General features: G+C 30.7%; 1 protein-coding gene across 2 annotated transcripts in view; it reads right to left on the reverse strand.

Annotated features, from left to right (window-relative positions):
- Positions 1–19,796, reverse strand: part of LOC125067783 (T-lymphocyte activation antigen CD86-like) — a 231,200-nt gene extending 211,404 nt beyond the window's left edge. For both annotated transcript variants that reach the window (XM_047676546.1, XM_047676545.1), the window contains exon 1: positions 19,663–19,796. The gene's annotated coding sequence lies outside the window, so the exon portion shown is untranslated. The remainder of the gene's footprint in view (positions 1–19,662) is intronic.
- Positions 19,797–20,174: the final 378 nt, after the last annotated feature.

The following is a 20,174-nucleotide window of genomic DNA, read 5'->3' on the forward strand; positions in this document are numbered from 1 at the left end:
TGTTTATTAATTTAAACTTAAATAATAAGTTTTTTTTTTTTTAAATCTGTAACATATTTAATCATGGTATTACTATAGGAGTCAAATATCAGATTTATGGAAAAACAATTGACTAAATCATTCAGTGATTACGACACCGCAGGTCGTAGGTTCGTCTAGTCGAATGTCATTGTGTTTTCACGTACGTGATCTATATTAATAATTTATCTCGTGCTTGTGAAGAGACCAGAACGTGGAAATGAATAATTGAAAGATAAAAATTGCCACGTTTGACAGACGTTCCCTCCCAAACTTGAACAGTTGGTGAATATTAAGCTTCCATCATCAACAGACAACAAGGCCGTACGCAAAGTACGTACTAACTGTAGGAAGCCGTACGGAAAGTCAATAAAGGTTACCTTTAAAATTTTGTAAGTTTAATATGCTTATCGCATAAATATGTACTTGATAGTATAGTAAATCTTACGAAGTCTTTCATCTCATAAATGTATTAAATTAAAGTGCACGTCTTCTGGTATCGAGTAAGTATAAAAAGAAAATATAGTCATAATTCCGAGTTATTGGTTACATGTAGTTCCTGACCCAATAAGAAAATAACTTTAATAGCAAAATCCAATTTTGTAAACTCTTTATAACAACAGCGGTTTCGTATGCCCATTAGCGGCGAGCGGTTTAGACGTTCATTTTTTAAACCTACCTGTGTTCTTGAATTTCCGACGAAGAAATAATATAATTATAAGATTTAAAAATAAACATACTCATCAAATAATATATTGAACGAAATATTTATCCACTGATCCGTTAAGGAGCTAGGATATTCACAAAATTGTGTTTAAAGAACGGAAATTAAAACGGAGTGAGCGGAGTCAAAGGGTACTGATATGAGCCCTCATGTGGGAAGTTTATTTAAAGTTAGCATTTAACATTATTGAACTTCCTTAGATTTATGAAACCAATATTCAAATAGAAAATCTTGCCGGTTCTTCTCGGTAGAATCTAAATTCAGAACCGGTGGTAGCTTTACTTTAAATAGTTTGTTAAATGACCATTCAAAAGTGCTTGTAAAAGCCTACTTGAATAAAGTATATTTTAATTTGATTTGATTAGTACTTTATAAAGAATTAATGTAAGAAAATAATCTAAAAAATAATTTAAAAATGAATGCATTATTTAAAAAAGTCAAATAAAAATCTTCTTGCAACACGAGAGCAAATTCCATTCCACTACGACTCAATTGTCTTCCACGAGACAAAGGTGTCAATGTTACATGGTAGCGCTCCAGTTTGTGAGCCAAGGTGAAGTGTTTTCACTTCTTGTGTCTCTTTTATACGACATTGACATTTGTTTACACTATGAAAGGAATTCAGATTCAATGCTTTGTCTTCCAATTATTCAATAAAATAACTTGTTTTTTCGTAAACATAATCACATGGTATAATAATCTAATCTAATGTAGCTTAAAAGTAAATTATATTGGAAGAATTATTTCAGCACTCGATGTTGGGTTTTTAATTTTTTAAAGGAGGCCTATTTATATTCATAAAATAACATGCCTTTAAAGCTAACTGCTACACCGACGAAGAAGTGAAGTCAGTTTCTTATATAACAAGTCACAAGGCAAACAATATTTCAGAGTTAGATGATAACTTCGTCGTCTAGGTAATGCTATATGCAATAATAGGCTATCTAAGTTAGTATTCTCATGCTGTGCGTTGTCAAGATTGTCTTTCAAATAACTTTCCAGGTATTTTACTGAAGATATTATTACGCACAAGTAATGGAAATCTGTTCAGAATTAAGCATATAAAATGGAAACAGGGTGTAAATTATTTTGTACTATTATTTTATTATTTTTAGAAAATTAGGAAATAAATTATTATCAAAAATATTTCCAATAGATGTTTTTTCATAATACTGTGTCAAGAATAAATCTAGTTTCGTTATTATAGTCGAAGAGAAATTAATGAGAGATTCATCGGTTTGCACCTTTTTGTAAAAGGAACAGAGTGAATTTTGTCCTGCTTTTATTTACTAAATCTAGTAGAAAGTATTATTTGAAATAAATAAGATGTTCGAAAGAAAATACGTGACGCTTGCGATTTTTTTACAATACCGTTTTATTTACTTGTATTTGCCTTTAAGTAAGAGATACATATCTCTCGAGATTAAACTTTAATTTATAGAACGATTTAGTACTTGAAATCCTAGACTAAAATAAAATGTGACATAGAATTTAGTTTCATTCTGCAACAAAATATTTTGCCAAACTACAATAAAAGTAAACAATATTTTATTCAAAAACACGAATACCGAGCAAGTTGAAATAAAATCTATGCATCCATCTTGTATCATCGTAGCCTTTGAGGGAAGACGAATCCGCCTCCCGCTGCGCCAAATCAAATCTCGTGAATATCAAGTTGAAAATAGAATATCCCAAGCAATAATGTAACCTATCACAACTGTATAAATTTTGATTTCGTATGCAGTGATATTTGTGGTCAATGAAATATATGTATTTTTCATTCGTTCTGCCTTATCAGATCACATACGTAACTTCAAAGAATACATGCTGTTGGCAGCGAAAAGTTTGACGAAGTCAACCGTGTACTAGCCTTCAACTGCATTTGTTTGTCAAAGGTATTATTAGTATTTATTTATTTATTTATTTATTTATTTATTTGATCCACCAACATTTGTTCACATCATCACATACGTAAGAAAAATATACAATAGGTACACATAACTTAAAAACTAGGTGTGACAAACATTTATAGGTAGATACATCATGCTTAAATTACTATCTAAATTAGACCTCCCAGCGCGAGCCGCAGTAAAAACAAAAACAAAAATTAAAAAAAAAAAGGTAAAGTTACAAAAAAAAAAAAAATTAAATAAACAATGAAAAGATTAAATTAAAAACTAAAAGTGAACCATAAGACGGACAAATACAATTTTAAGGTGACCGAGGTAAGGTGTTTAACAGTGACCGAATTCTTTTCGTTGAGTCGTCATAAATATCAAACACGTCGCTGTAATCATTAACCAGCTTGCTAAGTCTGGAAACGGGGGAGTTTGATCCGAACACAGTTTTTCGAGGTGGTGGATATAAGGGAGTTATTTTGTAACGAGGAGGCCTTATTGGTACACGTATGTTAAATTTATGTAATAGCTGAGGGCAATCAATCTCATTAGTGAAAATTTTGGAAGCAAAAAACAGGTCCAAGCGCTTTCTACGTTCATCTAAGGAAATCATCCTGAAGTACTTCAGCCGTTCACGATAAGACCGCATTTTCCTTTTTGACAACCCGTTTGCAAACAAAAGGTAGTTTAAAAACCTTTTTTAGTATTATCTCATATTTTATTTATATAATATAATGTAACATCTTTAATAGATTACTTTGAATTAAATTAAGTATTTAGCTTTAATTAATGAGTAATTGAATGATGAATAAACATTATGTTTGTCGTTAGACCAAAAATTATAGTAAAATAAAATTATTAATTATCAAAAACAACACATGCTTACTAAACGATATCTGATATTTTAAATTAAAAAGCTTGAATGTTTTTTTCGGTTTCATTATTTATATGTCTAGATAGACTGACAAAACTAAGAACGCGTCAAAAAATATAGTGGCCAACTGTAGGCCACTAAGTACGAGTGATGAGTACGAGTAATACTAAGATGTATATATAGGATTATTCGTTTTGCGTTAGAGTCAGTTTATTCAGTAATATTATACAAAAAACTTATATCACGCTGTGACCCTGAGGAGCGGAGGACTTTTTTTTTATTTGTTGACATAATAGCTATTAATGTGAACAAATACAAAAAAAACTATATGTTTCATAGGTATATTCAAAATATATATCTCTTGATCTCATTTTACTTGGTGGTAAACTTATGCAAGCCCGTCTAGGTAGGTACCACATACGCATCAGATATTCTACCGCCAAATACCAGTACTCGGTATTGTTGTATTCCGGTATAAAGGGTGATAATATCATAGTTACCAAGGTTGGTGGTGCGTGGCGCATTTTTTACATTGCCATTGTCTATGGGCGGCGGTGACCACTTATTGTGTGATTAAAATTAATATCTTCAATTACTTATACATCAAACAATTCGATTTAAATTAATTATATCACCGCCTGATTTCGACTCGTCCTCCCAATAACAATGGACCCACAGCCTCCTCGAAACATCGAGCATTCATCAATAGAAGTACAAAGTGTACAATAAACCAAATTACTTAACACTAGAATAAATACTTACGGTTATTTAGTAATATTTAGTGTATTTAGTAATAACCGTAATACCCCGATACCCGAGATATTACGTCACAAGGGACATAACATCTTAGCCCCGAGGTTGGTAGCGCGTGCGCGATGTAAGGATTTGTTAATATTTCTTGTTGCGTCAATATCTATCGCAGAACACTTACTATCATCGGGTGTATCATTTTCTCGTCCACCTATCTATATTTTAAAATAAAAACTCTTTAATTGACGTCATAGTGTTGACGTTCGTGTTCGTGTTGACTTTGAACAAATATAGTATGAATAGATTTTTTATTTTTTAAATACGGAGTTGGTATTTTAGTACCTACCCATCACACAAATGATTTTGTATAAAATGCTGCTATAGAAATATAACTTGATAAGATAAATATTTTTATTAATAAATGTGTCGAATCGAGTTCAATGACGTTGCTTACATGAATAAAACTTTCCTTACTTTTAAAATTTGTTTGCCTTTGCAAAATATCATGAGGTTAATAACTTCTGCAGAGTTGCCATTAGATGAGTTCTAGCTAAATGGGATGACCCGAGTACCAAAAATATGTTTTCGTAATTTCATTTCCATTTGCCTGTAAAATCAAACACTCCTTCATTCCATTCCACTCCGTTATATTTTTATTAACTTCTTGAAACCTTTGTTGAAACTATTATTGTATTTCTATAGCTTTGTAAATTTATTAAGAACTATATATTATAGAGACAATGGTATTTTTCCAATAATTATTTTATACATAATATCAGATTATTGTTACAATTTTTTACTTCTAAACAACATTATTTTCTATGCAAAAATTATGCATATAATTTCGCCGAAATCGGTGTATTTTTGAGATGGTGGAGATAAGCACAATGCTAAATTTGTCTTTCGATATGGATGTTAGTGCGGCGACACGAACTTAAATGTTTATGCAAATTATTAATAATAATCAAAGGTAAATAAAATAACTTTTTATGGCACTTTCGATATGATGTTAAAATAGAAAAAATGAAACAAAAATCTCATTTGCATTCAAACTATAACAAATAAAAACGTAAATATATATATATATTTTTAATTAAATATTGGACAACATCACATACACATGCACTTGTGTTATGGAAAATCAGAAGTAACGACGGTACCACAAACAGCCAGACCCAAGACAATATAAAACTAAACTTATGAACTTTTTTTTACATCGACTCGGCCAGGAATCGAACCCGGGACCTTGGAGTGGCGTACCCTTGAAAACCGGTGTACACACTACTCGACCACGGAGGTCGTCATTGGTAGGATTTAACATTGCTTTCAGTTCAAAAATAAACTCGATTACTAATCATTACGTGTCAAATATTTACCTATCAGAGTTATATGGAAGTTGATTTTTACTTAAATAACGTTACAAATAAAAGCGAAATTCATAAATCTTGCCTCTGTATTAATCACTTAAGCGAGTTCATAGACGGTTGAAACCGTACCATCACTGCTATACTAATAAGCAAGCTTAGAAAAGCAATCTCTAGAACATAATAACACCATCATTAACGCTGCAAAGTAATCCATATCACAATATAAAGGATTGTAGTTATCATGAGTCAAGTAGTACAAAGCTCTGAGCTGTCGGGTCGCTTATTACTGCTGTTGGATCAAACGGGGTACGCCTGACAAAGGGTATTGTTGACTAGAATTATGTTGGTGGCGAGTTAATAAAATATTTTGTGTTCTATATTAGATTAATTAAATAATAAATTATTTAGCCAATAGGTCTCAGTGGAAAGAACTAGTGGATCTGAGTTGTGTTCAAATCTCGCCAAGGATCAGTGTGTCAAACCAGTTTCATGTGCTTGTAATACATATCATGTTCAGTGTTTGTGAAATTAATGATGAGGAATACTGCGCAGTTATACATTTGTATGATAATAAAAATTGTCAAATGTTGTAATGATTTTCAAGTCTTCTAAAAGTAAAAGGACTTAGGCCAATAATGAGAGTTTGTAACCTTAATTTTCCTTTATACGCGCCGAATATTAGTAGCATCATATATGGATAAGTAAATTTTTACTTCATTATATAATAAAAAAAAAATCTTCGTATATTTCAAGAGCTTTGTAAATTTGTTTGCACTTATTTAAATTATCATAAGTTATTATGGTCTTTGATATGTGATGAGTATAACTTCAATGAAGAGGCTATAGTAATGAAAATATAAGTTATACAACTTCATTTTCAAGCTAGGTTTCCATTATTAAGGTTCCGTAACCAACGTAAAATGAACCCTATTACTAAGACTCCGCTATCCGTCTGTCTTTCATAAACCGTGATAGTTAGACACTTGAAATTTTTACAGATGTATGTAATAAATTGTGTGATGATGTATGTAAATAAAATAAAACAATCCCATGCCAGAATCGTTTTTTTTTTTTGCCCTTTTTATAGATAATAGTACGGAACCCTTGCACGAGTCCTACGTAACGATGTGCAAACGTGGGTGGTAAGAAAACTTACCGTGGTGTGGTTTTTTAATAACCATCTAATAATAATAACTTTTAAAAAAAAATAATTTAAATTTAAATTAAAAAAAAAAACAGTAATCGAAAAAGAAGTCACATCGCGATAAGCACATTATTAATTAATACGAAGCTCCGGAAACAAGGGATCTTCAGGATAATAGTCATAAAGGCTGCATTCATGTTCTTCGTTCATGAGATTAGACGGAACATAGACTATATTATAGCTTCGAAAAGGTTACGGCATTGTACGACTACCTATTTAAAAATAAAAAGTACCATAGTAAAGATAATAATAATACCATAATAAACAAGTTCACGACGTTCATCCACGTTAAATTATCGGCGTTCTAATAAAATAAACTTAACAAATATAATATAATTTAAATTTTTAGCTGTATTTATTGTGATTCATCTCACGCACACTAAGATATATCGTAAACAGGAGTATCACTCACTCATACTAATGCACGCAGATAATAATAATTTAACGGGGAGGGGCGCGCCTTCCCGTGTGAATTGATCTATAAGTTATTTATAGTTTTTCGTTATTTACGGTTAACCGGTTTGGTATTGTTAGCGATTCCTATCAGTTGAAATATATGTAGTCAAGTATTTATGAATTGTTTCTATGCCAAATGTGTGTTTAAGTAAAAAAAGGGTTTAAACTAAAACATATTAAATTCTTATAGATTTTTCATGACGTTGAAGTAATCTTTGACACGCATATCGTTGAATTCCATAAATATATTTTTTATTGTCGATTTAATTCTGTGTAAAGTAACCAGCTCGATTCTTTCTTAAGCTTTTTATATGAAAGTCTGGTGAAGTCATTGAACCTGACTTTTATGTTGGACATGTGTTTATGCATCGCTGTGTCTTGTATTGATCGCAAGGAAATGTTTTTGCGACTTCTTTGGTATCGGAAGATATGTCATCAAAATGGGTCTCTTAAAGGTCACATAATTGCCATTGGAATGTAAAATTTGCTAATTATTTTACAATCAATACGTCACTTATCGTATATATTATCTAAATTAATAATTACACTAACTCGCCTGCAGCTGTAATCATAGCACAATACAAAGTACTGCTTTTTATACACACACAGAAAATGGGTGATATTATGTATATACAGAAATGAGAAACGATATCGGAAATTAAATAAAGTCGAGAGTAAAATCAATTGATAATAATGAAATTATTTATACAAGTGGACTAGTCAGCTAACCATTTGCCAATAATAATTATAGCATTTTTAATTATGTATCGCTTCTACAAAGAGTAGCCTTAATTAAATTCCGTTACAATATCAATTTCATTTTATTTATAATTGAAATTCTCAATGCTCCGTACAACGTATGACCCTGATTTTTTTACTTTATAAACATAGCCGAGCCCGAATTGTCCCGAACATAATTCATAAAGGCACGCCTCCCATGACTCATAAATAACTGCAGCTTCGATAGAATATCGAGGAGACGTGACCACACTACGTACTTGAAGAATATGAGCCCTATACAGGATAAAACTTTTAGATACCCTCGAAACTTATGATATAAAATTGCTGTGAAATATTGAAAGAATTTTCCGTTATATAATTCCACGTAAAATTACATAACATTATTTATCTGAAATAAATGTTGTCAGAATAGTTCCAAATCATCAACCATATCTTGATTACGCTTATATTACCGTAATGTTATTTCTTTATGGTATTGTGATATATACGGTATATTTACTGGTGGTTAAACTTCGCGTAGGCCCGTCCAGTAGTATGGCGCAAGCCTGTCTAGGCAAGTACTACCCACTCGTAGCATATTCTACCGTTAAACAGCAATTCTTATTATTATTGAGTTCAGCTTTGAAGAGTGAGTTTTCAGATTATAAAAAAAGGCAAATGAAGTATACAAAATCAAAAGCGAATGCAAATTCTCGGTAGTTCGAAACAATGCATATTTTTGTTAAAACGTCAAAACTACTGTATATATATATTTATATATATATATATAAACAAATTATTAAATGCCACACGCAGTACCGAGAATTTGCATTCGTTTTTGTTTTGTATTCGCTTCTGTTGCTTCATTATAATGATTCGCACGCTCCATTTTTTGTAATCCGAGGGCGAGGTAATCAATTTACTTACAAGCACCAGGGCTTCCAAAGTTGATAGTGCAGTGAAAATGAAAGGGATCAAGTCAATCAAAAGGATAGTCATGGTGAGATCTATCAAAAGCCTTTACATGATCCTATCGCATCGTTAAATAGACTTTAATTATTAACTAAAATTTTAATCCAATTGAATCTGCCAAGAATCTTTAAGTTGTTACCAAATCAGATCCGGATGCATAGATCGCATGTCGTTTTACCCCGACCGGTTATAAATCACCCACAGAGCCATTTATCATACGCGGTCCGAACAGACCTCATGATGTAAAGCTCGCCATAGACTAGAAAAAAATATTCAAATATGTGCATGCCAGCCTTATAGAATTAAATATATCTGTAAATGAAAAACAGCTAAAATATTAAGATTTTTACACGGTAGATGAATTTATAATAAATTAAATGAATATTAAAAAATAGAATTAACGAGACACATTGTTTAAGACAGAATTAATTTTGACGACAATAATTCAGATTTTCATTTAAATAATTGCATTATTTATTCAACATCTATCTCTTCTAAGAACGAATTAATTGACTACGTTACCAAAATATATTATTTACATAATTTAAACTCATGAAGAATTAATTTATAATAATATATATTCCAAAACAAAAACACTTATTCAAAGGTATCATATAATACTTGGCGGTAGGGCGTTGTACAAGCCCGACTGGGTAGATACCACCCGCTCATAAGATATTCTTCCGCTAAGCAGCAGTACTCAGTGATGTTGTGTTCTAGTTTGAAGAGTGAGTGAGCCAGTGTAACTATAGGTACAAGGGACATGACATCTTAGTTCCCAAGGTTGGTTTTTACGCATTGGCGATATAAGGAATGGTTAATATTTCTTACAGCGCCATTGTCTAGGGGGACGTAATGGCGACCACTTACCATCAGATTGCCCATTTGCTCGTCCGCCAACCTATATTATAAAACCAAAAAATAAAATTCTTTATTGCAATCACAAGAATATTAATTCTGCTGTATTAATAACATAAATGATACACAATGAGTCTTATCACTTTGTAGCGATTAAAATTTGAATACCAATTATAAATAATATAACCAAAGGAAAGGCCTTCATCCTACGAAGAAGCAAAAAATATTCTTTCAAAATTAACTCGTATTATTAAAAAATAATACGTAGTAAAATTTTATTTTAAATTATGGGTAATTTTATTAATAACGCTAATATAAGTAATATTATAAGGCTTTTACAAACCTATTCAACTTTAAAACAGCACTGAATTACTGTATTCAAATTATAGTAGTTTCCAAACAGCTTAGGAGTGGTAAAACATACATATATGATTATTTCCATTTTGTGTATGTTAATAATAATTTTGCTCTGAATAACTTAGCAAAGTGAAATGCAAAAAATGATACACGATTTATTATTCCTGTTTCATTTTTATAGAACTAGTGTATTAAAAACAATGGAATAAAAGAATTGATGATTTTGTTTGCGTCGACTGTAAAAAAAACCCGAGACAAATAAACCGATGAACCATACGAATGAAATAATATTAAAAAGTATTTAATTTTTTTTAACATTGTAATTCAAAAATTATACGTTTCTAAATAATAAAAAAGAAGCTGGATTTGCTCCAGATTAGACAAAAAAAATCTGAAGTGAATTGTGAATTGTTAGAAGTGAATGATACATCTGTGCTTAACTGCGCTACGAACGTATGAAATGAAGCTCGGTCATAAATCACACTGCGGCCAACGTTTGATACCGATCTCCGATGCCCGAAGACGACGTCGTTCTCAATTTAGTGGTCATAAAGCATTAACGGAGAGGAATATGACAGTAAACGATCTAAGCGAATTATTTTAGCTTTGATGCACATAAATATACTATAATAAAATGCTTAAGAATATTATTTACTACAATTATCCCTAATTCGATAAGTATTTTTTTAATAATTCTATAAAGACAGGCGAGAAAAGACAACAAGACATATTTTGGGACATGGTGGATCACAGGGTAGCGCTACCAGGCATAAACCATTGCTTACTCAATACACCAAAGATCGAAGATGATCAAAGATGTTAAATCCAATGTGTCTAACACTCGCTCAGTCGCTAAACTAGAATGACAGTTAAACAGACAAAGTGCTGTTCACGTATTACAATAGTAGGATGTGTAGTTGGTACTCATCCAGACGAGCGTGCATAAGGCACAAAGCCGTACAGCAAATAAGTTAAGTGTTACAGTTGAGAGTTGAGAGAAACTGCCGAAATATTGTGAACTGTGTTTTAACTCAAAATAAAATGTCAAAGTTTATGATATTTCGGTTAGGTTAGAGTTTTTATAATTTAACTTTGGTAGATTGTAAGCAGTATGTTACGGTTCACAATCTCGCGAGATAGATTATAATCTAACGGTATTTACAATTCCACGGTAATATATATAAAATAAACTCGTTAAATATTAATATAATAAATATAGAAACCACAACTTATCATATACTACCACTATAGATAGATTATAATATAACGGTATTTACAATTTTACGGTGACATGTATACATACATATCATACAACTAAAATAATTATTCCATTCGTTACAATTTATGTGGAATATACACGGCGACTTCGTACAAATAAAATTCCTACAAAATCCCATTTCTCCACTTAAAGTTGAAATTTCCAAAAAGTCCTACGTAGCGGATTTTGAAATGAACATGTGTTCTATTTCAACTTTCAATATTTTGTTGTTACGGTATAATCGACAGTCAGGACAATCGATTTAATTATGCTTGTTGACTTCCAGGCAGGAGACATGGCGTACTTATATAATTTTATTTAACTAACATGACTGTATTTTACTTGTTGAAAAAGAGTAACTACTGAGTTTCTTGCCGGTTCTTATCGGTCGAATATAAATTCCGAACCGGTGGTAGCTTTACTTTAAATAGTTTGTTAAATGACGATTCAAAAGTGCTTGTAAAAGCCTACTTGAATAAAGTATATTTTGATTTGATTTGATAAGTATATTATACAAAATATTTTTGTCACGTTGGTAACAATTTAGAAAATAAATTAATAAATAATTATTATAAGACTATCTTATATATTAATAGCGTCATTTTTATCCCAGTGATTATGGTAAGATAGCTGCGCTTAAAAAATCGGTAATGGTCTCATTTTGAAGAGCTCCAGCCGTAGATGTGCAGAAAAAAAAGGGTATTGAATGCAATTTTCTAAATTGTTACGATTTAACAAAGAATTAATTTTAAAGAGATGAAAAAAGTTACTGGCCGGTTAGAGAACTGTAAAAAAAAACGTTATTCTTTGTTGTGATTTAATATAAAATATTTAATAACTTTAAATAATGTTAGCACCACGTAAAATTCAATGTAATCAGAACAAAACCTGTCATAGGTTTCGAAATTCCCAAAAAATCTGTTGAATAAACGCAAAGTTTCGCGGGTGCAATGCAAGCAAAGTGTATTTTTGTTAATACGTCAAAAGTGCTAACATTTTTATTATATTTATCGACGTATTAACAAATTGATAATAATTTGTGCCCGATATACATAAAAAGTCGCAAAAAAATAATAATTACTTTACTCAATTGAAACACTCAACATCACTGACCGCTAACAACATTGCATTGTTGCAAACTTAAAATGCAAGTATATAATGTTATATGCTTACGTTCTTATGTATGCTGTGCAGCGTCGGTGTAAATTGGACGGGATTTATTTCCAGAACACAGAAAATCCAGTAATCCATTATTCCGAGTCGGTTAGCAGACCACTCAGTTCAAGTTTTGATATAATCACAACTTCTGTTTTAATAAATTGTATATAAGTGTATGTAATTGTATATAAAAGGTTTTTTTAAGGAATATGCACTACAGACAAGTTTTTTTTATATTAATTAAATTTATTAGAAACTTTATTATGACGTTCCGTTACGTTATTAAAAAAATAAATGTATTGAAGACGTTTTAAAGATCTGTATTAACAGCGATGTAGTTTATCAAATTTTATTATGAGAACATAAATATAACTAAAGAGACAAATTCTATTATTACTGCCATACCTTAATAATTTACCCGTCGGATGTAATTGACTACGTGTCTCTGGTTTGTGATTAACTAGTCGAACCATCCCCAATGAAGCATGTCTCCTTTGAGTTCAGTGAACAACACGATTATTACGCTTATTACTTTGGTACTAAGTGTTATATATATCGAGGTATTCTTGCTTAGGCCGTATGACCGTCTAGATCGATAATATAGAGCCTAGGTACCCGGCCCGGATTCATAGGAATACAAGGGCACTACTTTTAGGTTGAAAATGAAAAATTCTTGTTTTTTCCGGCTAAGTTGAAATTCTCGGTTTTTTCTCTATATAATACGCATGTTTACCTACAATACTTCCTCTTGAATCGTTCTGTTTATTGATAAAAATCATACTCAAATAAGTTATGATTTTATTTTTCTACCTTTAAATTCAATACTGAACTTCACTGACACTTACAAACATCTATACTCTTTGCTTATGAATATATATATTGTTAAAAAACGAATTGAAAATATGTTAAAAATCCAATATATACTACAAAAAAACAATATTGTATCCTTTTATAAATATATTAATTTATAAACTTCATACTTTAATATTTCAACTGATTTTTGCATACGGTTTTGCCGCCTCCCTGTCTCTTATTACTCATAGACAACATAAAGAATTTTAAATAGTGTTTATATTTTTTATTATTTTTAATATCATTAATATCAATACTAATTAATCCGCAGATTCCGCAAATGCCTTTGTTTTACAAGCTTATATTATAAGTTACACTAATTGTCTGTATGGATCTTGTGACTACATTTTAAAACAATTTCACCAAAAATTTCCACTAAAAATGTATTTATCGTATATTATAAGGCTCTAAGGCAACATTTTAATTGCATACTTGAAAAGTATTTAAAATTTTCAATACAAACTCTCAAATTATTGATCCATCCAGTAGCTAAAATTATTCCTCAATGTCATGTTTTCTTTCAAGAGAGAGTAACCATAGAGCAAGACCATGTTTTATTAATAACAATAATAATAAAGTCAAAGTCAAAAATCTTTATTCAATATAGAAGTGTTTACACTTGCTTATTGATTGTCAAAAATCTACCACCGGTTCGGAATTTAGCACCTCGGACCTGAGAAGAACCGGCGAAAGAAACTCAGCGGGATATATATTTTTTTTATAATATTACAATTAATTATATTATGAGATACGAAGGTTCAGAACTTCTAATTAACAAAAATGATCCATGGTTTCCGCGTATTTGTGTTTCTGAATCTGTTAAAACATTTAAAATTTTAAACATTTCTGAAAACATTTTCCAATAACCGTTATTTAACCAAAAATGTGATCGTCAAAATGCGATATCTTTAATATCCAGAGATTTAATTAGAATTTCATTCAGAAAAATTCTTTGAAGTGCAAATGAAAGACATTTAAATTTAATTTGTTTTTCTTTTTTCAATTACTATTTTTGAATACTGGCTATTGATATTTTTAATGATTGTTATTATTTAAGTCTGTCCTGAGATTTTATGTCCAAAATCTATTTATAAAATAAAATATCTTATAATATTGCAATATTTTAAGAGCTGTTTGATAAGTGCTCGAAATTCCACCGTCATCAATATAAACAATTTGACGAAAACTTGTATCAGTATAACTTATATAATTTTTTTATTAATAATTGCTCGTCAACCGCTACGAAATAAAAAAAGAGAAAATCGGTTGACAAACGGAGGTGAAAATGGCACTTAACTGTTTTGTCTTTACCATAGATATTAAATATATTAAGGTAATAATGATGTTAATTATGACTAAAAAATATAAAGGCACTTAATCCTATCCTGTAAAAAAAAAAAACAATATATATCTATATTAATATGTATAAATGTGTATCTTTATAAGTAATATATAAATAATAAATAAATATTGGACAACATCACATACATTACTCTGATCCCAATGAAAGTAGCTAAAGCACTTGTGTTATGGAAATCAGAAGTAACGACGGTACCACAAATACCCAGACCCAAGACAACGTAGAAAACTAATGAACTTTTTCTACTTCGACTCGGCCGGGAATCTAACCCGGGACCTCGGAGTGGCGTACACATGAAAACCGGTGTACACACTACTCGACCACGGAGGTCGTCAAATTTGTTTTTAAAATATCTAAACCTGTATGTATATAACAGAACCATAATAGTTTTATTGGTGGTAAGGCTTAGTGCAAGGGTAGATACCACCTACTTATCATAATTATATTCGACCGCCAAATAGCATACTTTTTATTGTTGTGTTCTGGTTTGAAGGAGTGTAACTATAACAAGGGATATAAAATCTTAGTTCCCATGATTAGTGGGGCATTGTGTACAATCAATGATCAACAATAAGAATCAGGTGAGAGTACGTCTAAAAAAAATTGGATTAATTCCTTAATACTCAACTAAATTCTCTCTGCGTAAGACTAACTGGTTTTTAGTAGAAGTATAATTATACTTATGAAGTATAATAAATATCACATTTTGAATATATTTCTATTTAAAAAATAAATAAAATTAAATGTATCTTATATACGAAAGTTAAATTACAATTGTGAACAAAAATAAATAATTACGGACTGTTTTTTTTAGGATATATATTTTTCCTTTAAGTATCGAGGGGTGTTTTATTTCATTTTGTTTCAATATATTTCATCAGTCGTCAATGTTAGAATGAAAGAATGGCATTAAGCTTTCCTTTGTCGAATTTTCTTTCGGAAAAACATGTCGGATAAAAGAAATAATACATCAAATGTCGTTTTGTCTTAGTTTTATACAAATTCATCGAACGCGATGAATTTATGTTGAATTTTATTTAATTAATTTCAACGGTTTGAAAATAAAATACAACGTAATTATATTTTCAATAAATTTATATAATAGTTAAAATTTCATTTTTAATCTCAGATGTCCTGTATATACGTTGTAATATGCTAAAGGTGGACAGGGGTCTGCTTTTGTTTGACGTTTGACGTTTTTCTAATAAAAAATACTAATATCCATTTTCATTTGAAAATCACTTTAATTAATCCGGAACTTCACTGGCGTGAAGTGAATGCCCGTCTGTATAGATAAAACGCACATATAGAATATACTACCACTAAATATATATTGTATACAATGTCTATTGTTAACAAGGGATATAACAACAAAGATGTCATGCTTATTATTGTATTGTCGGTGTAAGAAATCTACATACAATTTGGTGACATTTTATATTTCTTAAATAATAATAATTATAAAAGAAAAATTGTTATTTTTTTGAAAAATCACCTCAATGGCACAAGGGACATAACATCTTAGTTCCCAAGGTTGGTGGCGCATTAGCCATTGTCTATCGGCGGTGGTGACCACTTACCATCAGGTGTCCCACATGCACATCACCCAACCAATGCCATAACAACAATGGTTTAACAGACATCGATTTCTATGGCTCAGAAGTATAGATTTTGTAGGTATAAATGACTATATTTATAATATTGTATACGTTCTATATATAGCATTTTTTTTCTCAAAGATTTAGTACAAATTATATTGATTCCAAACTAGAGCCATCCGACGTATATCTGCACAATGAAAAAGTGATTATGATTTATTAAATATATGATATTTAACCGAGAACAATATAGCAGAAATAATATTTAAAATACAAGATAATTTTAATAAGCTACTCTAAGTGTGGAAGCTTTTAGAATTCCACGCGGTAAGCCGCGTGTTTTGCTAGTTAATATATATATAGATCACGGGTAGGTAATGTTTATCAACATAAAAAATGTTATTTAAATAATAATAATAATAAATTCTATCTCTATAGAATACCAATCATTTATAGTTCTGTTTCATAAAGTTTAAATCGTTCACATACTTGCCAAAAAATAATTATCTTTTATTTAAAATATAAATAATGATATAATAATTAAAACAATTTATTATCTACTCTATAGTATAAAGGGTATCGTATATAGTTACAAAAATCTTAAAAAGCCACAACAACAATAACATTTTTGAATTAAAGCTAGCAATTTTACACTTTACAATGTATTAATATTTATTCGTTGGAAATATTCGAAATTTTACTATTAATTGCATGGCTATTTATGAAATAATTTTAAAAATGGTGTCAAATAAAAATAATGTTGAAAGCATTTCTTTATAAATTAACCTGTTTGTGAGGGTGGAAATTACTGGATATATATTAATGATAAATAGCGTTTTAATCTACGGTGCCTATAAAATATAAGTAAAATAATAGTCTAGAAATACCTACTGCTAAAGTGAGGCTCCTCTCGTTAAAGGTGGGAGTAAAAACTTGAAATTTATTATATATTGCGGAACCAAGATTGTTCATGTAAAATAAATAAATATTGGACAACGTCACATAAATTACTTTGATCCCAATGTAAGTAGCTAAGGCACTTGTGTTATGGAAAATCAGAAGTAACGACGGTACCAACAACATCCAGACCCAAGACAACATAGAAAACTAATGAACTTTTTCTATATCCACTCGGCCGGGAATCGAACCCGAGATCTCGGAGGGGCGTACCCATGAAAACCGGTGAACCCACTACTCGACCACGGAGGTTATCAAATGTGGTAGTTTGTTTAATCTATAGGCGGACTGGTTAATGTCCCACCTGATTTAATGTTGTAGGAAATATTAAACTAAGCTACATCGCCCATACGCCACAAAAAATGAGAACTAAGATTGAATGTTCCTTGTATAGATACACTGGCTCTCTGACCCTTCAAATCAATGCTATTTGGTGGTATAGAATGACGGGTTGGTAGTCTATGTAGGGGTAGGTAGGTTTGCGCAAAGCCCAAACACCAAGATTCACATCAGAATCAAGGTTAACTCACAATGATATTCTTATAATAAGCACGCATTAAGCCCTTGAAACAGTGGTGCAAATTCGGAGATTTAAACACGTACTTTAAATGATCTATTAAAAAATAATCATTTTAACTATTTCACTACAGTAATTTTAACTAAGATATGAGAACAAGAAACATTTATAAAGATAAAATAAAACCTACTGAAACCTACTAAAACAGATGAGTCATTTTATCAACAAAATGCAAAATAATCTTCAGTAAGTACTCATGTGGTCTAACCACTGAGCCATGCTCACGGTGCGTATTTATAGCAGAAATATATAAACTTGTATAACACCGGAAAATAGTATATTTTTCATCCTGAGAAATGAAAGGCTTTCAGGGGAAAGCCAAAAACGATATCTCCCAAGAAAGATCAATGCGAGAAAATTTCTATTTTCTAATAAAAAGGCCTGTATATTTTTCTAGGAATACTTCGAAGAAACAACAAACATATCGAAAGCCTACAAAAATGATATGAATAAATGAAATATAATTCTAAATTACAGAAAATAATTATTTATTTTAATTAAAATTTAACCACATCTAAACCGCATATAAATATCATTTATATTCGTATAACAAATATAAAAACGAGATAAAAATAAATTTTTTGTATTTTCTACAATACAAAGTTTCTTCCTTGACATTTACTTATTTACTCATACGAATGTTTACAGATTATATACTTAGTGTGAGTACTCTTAATATTTTCATCCACGCAAAGAAGCCTAAACGTCAATAGAATGATTGATCCCCGACGCGTGTTAGCTTTTTGCTTTATTTACATTAGCTTATGACGCACGCTAAGTAAGCCTATATTATTATATTATGTGCTTAGTATATCCCATTTTATTATCACAGATTATTAATCAGATCTCTTATAATTATAGTATTTATGATAATATATATTTACTATATAAAGGACCTAAATGAATAAAATAATATTTCATTCCTTATTAATTGTCAACGTTCGGAAAATAATTTATCCGCATAGATAACGATAAAAAATATTCGGTACAAGACATTGCACTATTCTCAATCTTCTCGTTATTTATATCGTTATCTTTTATCTCTTTTAAGTAATTTAAAATCAATACTTTTACTTTGCCAATTGTATGAAAACAAAATAACAGATTTGTTATAGTCATATTGTAATTTATTCATGTCACTCTTTCATGGTTACATTTCATTATAAGCTATGTGACAAGTCCTTACAACATCTATATAATACTTCATTAACTCAAATAAATAGCAAATTTTCTTCGTGAAATCGAACGAAATCCCTATTTAATTGTTTTCGGAAGCAAAAAGTTGGAAACCAAATAAAACCGGGGTCCGGATGCCCCACTTCAGTTGCCAATTTATTTTTCATTTTCTTCTACACATAACTTCTTGGCTTTCATTCTGCTCAATATGCCTCTTCAAAACAATTTCGATAGGCTGAACATATTTAAATACTAATACGCTATTATATAATATAATTTTAAATTGTATTTCCCTGAAATCATTTTTGAACGTGACCAGTATAATTGATTTAAAAAAATCTCTTTATGTATATTACTTATAAATGCATTATATATAAATATAAACTATACATTTAAAATGTATAGTTTATCGCCGTCTGAGATGTTTCACAATCGGAAACATAAATAAAAATTTTAGTTAAATAAATCATTCGGTTAAAATTCGTCATTATCTCTAATAAACACTCAAAACCAACCAAGTATACTTACATTATCTATCGAAGTGCTGCCAAGTTGTGAACAAGAAAAAGTACTTGTCCAAAGTCCCGCCGGAGGCACGTCACGTGACACTTCACTTAGCGTTATCAGATATCGGAACTTACACAAATTTCGTTCACTAAGTTACTTACTTTATTAGTAGTTTTATTATTCTGTGTACTTTTTAATTTTTTGTTGTGTTTATTATTTCACCTCACATAATTGTTACACAATTCACTTCGATCACACGATGAGATACCGGTAAGACGACGGATGGCGCCCAACGTGAGGCGCGTAAAGACGCGACACTGACGTCCGCTCGGCGCGACAGTTGGCCAGCCACTGCTGCCTGCGCACGCCTGGACCCGGGCAACCCCACCCCCCAACCCCACTGCAATTCGGCACACAAAAAAATCACATCAGAATGAAACCTTTCCCTGTGACTGAGCTTCAATGATCACCCCTTAAGTCTTAAGTCTCAGATATTAGTTAACGCCATTGCGGCACCTAATGAGGCTGTTAGC

Source organism: Vanessa atalanta, chromosome 12, assembly GCF_905147765.1.
Source record: "Vanessa atalanta chromosome 12, ilVanAtal1.2, whole genome shotgun sequence".
Lineage (NCBI taxonomy): Eukaryota > Metazoa > Arthropoda > Insecta > Lepidoptera > Nymphalidae > Vanessa > Vanessa atalanta.